Source organism: Centruroides sculpturatus, unplaced genomic scaffold, assembly GCF_000671375.1.
Source record: "Centruroides sculpturatus isolate CEXI.00-Female unplaced genomic scaffold, Cexi_2.0 scaffold95, whole genome shotgun sequence".
Classification (NCBI taxonomy): Eukaryota; Metazoa; Arthropoda; class Arachnida; order Scorpiones; family Buthidae; genus Centruroides; species Centruroides sculpturatus.
Genome location: NW_019384621.1, coordinates 764,542 through 769,809, shown reverse-complemented (window position 1 = coordinate 769,809; position 5,268 = coordinate 764,542).

Below are 5,268 nucleotides of genomic sequence, written 5' to 3'. Positions count from 1 at the left end.
AGTATTTGATTTATATAACTACAAAGGATATCTTACGTAAGGGTTTATCACACCGAGTGACCAATCTAACACATTTTAAAAATTCTTTAAATTGTGTACAGTAGAGGAATAAATAATTTTTAAAATGTATTAGATTTGTTCTCGGTGTGATAAACCTTTAAATAAGATAATCTTTGTAGTTATATAAATCAGATACTATATTATAGCAAACATTAAAACGAAAACAATATAAAGAGTTTGGTTATTTCTGCCTACCAACGACACGTTTATCGCGATATTCGGATAGTTCGAAATGGCACAAATTCGATGGTCAAGGAATTGAAAATATATCTTAAATTTTTCAGATATCATAATATTTTCTAATGTTAACTCTAAGAAACTGTATCATTCACGGCCGAATATCAAACGGTAATCTGCCAACCAGTCAAATTTCGGAAAAACGGATCAAATATTTAAACTCGGCACCCTCGAAAACCACTTAAATCGTATTTTGTGCTGACAGATAATCTTATATTATGTAATTTTCCTATTCAAAAGATACCATACCGCTGGTCCGATAGAAAGAAGGAGCCGTTGCAGAAGGGAGTCGAAGTTAATTCGACCAAAAGTAGTCGTTGACCGCCTCCCAGAAGAGAGGATGATCAACGACTACTCATTAATGCCGGTCTACTATTAATATTTAAAAACTTATCCGTGTTGGATGGGTTGTGATGGCCCTGCAGGTGATCGAAGTTGCTAACCTTAACGTCCGAAAGACTTCGTGTGACTTTTTTAAAAAAAAATTCTGTAAAAAATGCTAGAATAATTGCTTTTATGTGATAATAAATTTTTTTAAAATTTTGGCAACAGATTGTATAAACTATACGGGAAATATAGTTTATACAATCTATATTCTCGTGTTCTCGTAAATATTGCGTTTATGGAAAAATTATTGGGCTGCAATTTGAAAAAATTGTAGACCTATACATTCCCACTGTCATGACCTATCTACCTGTCCTTTCTTAATCTCGAGAAAGGAGTTAGATAGATGAAAGTCGAGACCGGATGTGGAAAGCTTAGGGCAGAAGGCATAGATTAATTATATACGAACTTTCGAAACGGTTTAGAACGGAAGTAACGTTACTTTGATTCAAACATTTTTCCCAAACGGAGTTAGATATATGACCGACAGGAAACAGTGTAATGTACAGGGGCAAAACACCTCTACACTCCATACAGGCAAGTTCTATGCCTGTCACAGTAATGGCGTAATGACGAATCTATTTCGCGCTGTACCATTGTCGCAGTAATTCAGTGAATATTATATATATTTTTTACTTTTGGCTCTTTCCANCACTGGCTTTATAATTTATCAGAATAATTTTACATTGGTATAATTAATTAAAGTATGTTGTTAATGAACACAAGAGAGACCGTGGGTATGTAATCTTGTGGGGCCCGCAGTGAGGGCCCATGAGGTTCTATGGGTCCCCTGATAGAATGCCTTAATTGAGACTTTATTACGAGACAAATTTTGATTTCATAGTGGAGCAAATCTTCTCTACGAAATAAAAATTTATCAGAAAGATACCCATAAAAAATTTTTTCTAGTTATAACTAGTATCTTCCTAGTTTATGGATATCTTTCTATGTGTATAAACTATTCCAAGTTTAGCATACATAATACTTGTATCCGGCCTTACTCGGAAAAACCTTTAAAAGCTGCACATTGCGCAGCTTTTAAAGGTTTTCCCGAGTAAGGCCGGATACCTGAGGTAGTAAAGAATTTTGTAAGGCCTAATGTTCTTTCTGCAACCCGTTCTAAAAATCTCTGGATCTGCTATTACTTGTTTCTATTGTGCAGTGTGTGTGGATTTATTATTGAAGTTACGTAAAATACTTAGACAAATACAAAATAAATTTAGTATAATGTACAATATAGTACATCATTTCAATATTTGTTGATTATCAATTATACATCATGTTTTAAATCAATTATCTAATGATAATATATCGTATTTCAAAATATCAAATGCTTAAAAATATTGATATAGCCTTCTGTACACTAATTAAGCATGATTATCCTTTGGCATAATTTGGGTATTGTCATGTATGTTTGATTAATCGAATTTCCTTTGTCCGGAACAGGAATTTAATCCACATTCTGCTGTATTAAAAATAGAACCTAGTTTAAAATAAAATATAAAACTAGAAATTAGAAAATCGTTTTTTTTTTCTTATTTGGACCAAATTCATGAAACTATTTCTGATTATACAGCATAAAAACTTATCAGAAGCTATTTCAGCTATTTCAAATCAATAATTTCAAAGAAAAAAAATATAATTCATTACTTTCTAGTATAAATTCCGGTTTCTATTATATTTATTCGTTGTTTAAAATTCATTAATTTAATTTTAATAACAATTAAAATTTATTAGATTAAATCAAAATTTTCTTTCTTAACTTGCAAGAAAACTTTATGCTTATTTTTATTAAAAGTAAACAAAACTTAAATAATGTATTTCATTTTTATTTTAAACATGACATTATTTTAATTTTATATTAAAATTAACTCTCAATTAATAACATATAATATGCATTTTTAAACTTTACATGAAAATGTTGAATAAATACGTAAAGAGGAAAAGTAGATTTTAAAATTCCTGAGAAAAAACCTAAATCATATATATAAATAATTAATAAAGATTTATAATTATTATATACTAATTCTTGCTTATTAAATTTATAAGCAAGAAATTTCATAAATTTAAATATAAGGGTATTATATATATATATATATATTATATATATATATAATGATATATATATAAATAATATACAGGCTATATATAAAATGTCGCTGTGGTTTCAAAATAACGAGACTAAGGTTCTGGATTGGCTGCATGCTCCGAGACGTCAATTCTGTGGCAAATCTATGAAAAATTCTTGTGAGAAAACTGTATGGAGATAACCATTCTTGTACAGTACATCAGTTGAACACCTATAAACGCGATGTTGCAGACTATGAAGTGGTGAGTGTGAAAATCTTACAAAATCTTGTTTACAGCATGTCCAACTCTGTTATATATAACAGAGGGAAAATACGGCAATAATTCAATAGCTGACTCACCAAAAAAAATTTAGTTTTGTATTCAAGGATCTTGAAACGTCGAGAAACGCAAAAACTTTCGGGGTTTTTTCTGTATATATGGATGTTAGTGTGTTCGTGTGTGGGGTCACAAATTTGGCCACCCACTTTAACTTTATGCTTTTTGTCGGAAATTTCTGAAATTTTGAAAAGAGATGTGTATGTTAAAGGGAATGATGTCAGTAAATTTCGGCAGTTAAAGATCGAGGAGGGTCATATATCATAACTCGAGAAGGGTCGGATTAATGACGATTTTACTCGTTATTAGCATTTTAATTTCTTATAAAACTAGTCTTGCCCTCAAAATTTAGCTTTTTACCATTTTATAATAATAACATAAAGAGATTTTTAAATAAAATCTCATACAAATGATGCAACACACAATTTTTACTTTTGCTGGGAAAGTTACGCAACTTAATATTTTTCTAATGTTCAATTATATTTAGAAGTTTCTGTATTTGTGTAAATGTAAAAACGCATTTACAAATACTGTAATTTAATAATGTAATGTAATAATATAAATACTGTATATGTAAGGTATTTATAAATACTGTAAATCTTCAAATTTTCGTATCTTGTATTGAACTATTTCGGTAACAAATTGGCTCATCACATAAATGAGTAAAATTGTATTATTATTTTAAATATATACATAATATGTGATAAAAATTATCATTAGATAAGAGCTCATAAAAATATAAACTAGCACAGATCCACAACCTTTATCACATTCATAATGCAGCAACTCGAAAGAGCAAAATCAGACGAAGGTTGGTGACATAAATTTCTTATTGTTACTAATAATAATAATTTAATGTATTTGAAGCATTTTTCGTATAATTTTAAAACATTATTTTTAGTTACTCCTTTGTTACCTTGTAAAGAAACAGTTACAACACAGGTGAGTAGGCCCATACATTAATAATAATTATGGAATGTTATGTTCAAATTAATCATAAATGACACAATCTGGTTCTAATTAAAGTTCTTAATTCATTTTTTTTATCTATAGAAAGAAAAATCTTCGTTTAAAGCAGTATTTAATATCTTACTAAACGAGTTTTGCCAGAGGTTTTCTTATTTCAGTTTACAAAGTATGATTTCTTTCATTAACTATAGTTATTTCTTAATTATGAATTATTTGTGATAACTAATTTATGTTCGGTTACGTTTGATAATTACAGAACAATTATGTTCACCGAAATTAATTTAATTGTAAAACAGTAAATTTATTTAAAATTAAAAAAACAGAAACATATAAAATACATTTACTGTTTAAAGTCGTCTTTCTTGTCATATTCACTATTTGATGGAATTATAGCAGGAATGTTTATTTATTAGTTATTTACTTCGTTAATTTAAATTAATCTCGTATAACGTTTATTAAAATTAGAAATAATTCAAAAGATCTACTATTAGATCGACATGTATGACTTCATCTTTATCTAGTAGAAGGTTACAAAGATTATGCATTGAAACCTTCTAAAAGAATCTTCAATTTAAAATTGTTGCACTTCGTGTATTTTCTGCATACTTTTTACTTCACATACAAATAGAGGAACGTTAAAATATACACGAAGACATTAATTTTATAATTAATTATTAAAGTATTACTGTCAAAATTAGAAACCCTTATAAATCCCCCACATTCTGATTAATCGTCCCATCACTATTATTTATAAAATTATTAGGTAATAATTTTATAAATAGATCTTATCTGTGTTGTCGCAATATGAAAAGCATTCATAAAGGTATGATAGTATGTGATTAGTAAAACATATACTAGTAATATTTATGATTTTGAAATTATACATAACATTATTAAAATGTAATTATGGCATACACCTAACCAACGCTTGAAATACAGTAAAATTTTACTGGATATTGTAATTGTTGTGACATTTCGGCGATACGCAATGAAAGATTTACAACGTCGTTTTTGGTATAGAGCCGGGGTGGCTAAGCTCCTTGATAGTCCGAGCCATTTTTCAAAATTTGAAATTTTTCGCGAGCCTCAATTAAATACGTATTAAAAAGGTATGCAAAAAATTCCAGATTACAAATTATATCCGTAGCAAGAGTGATACAAATTGTTTCCTCCAGAACACGATGTCAACTGTCCATTGCAATGACAGTTTAC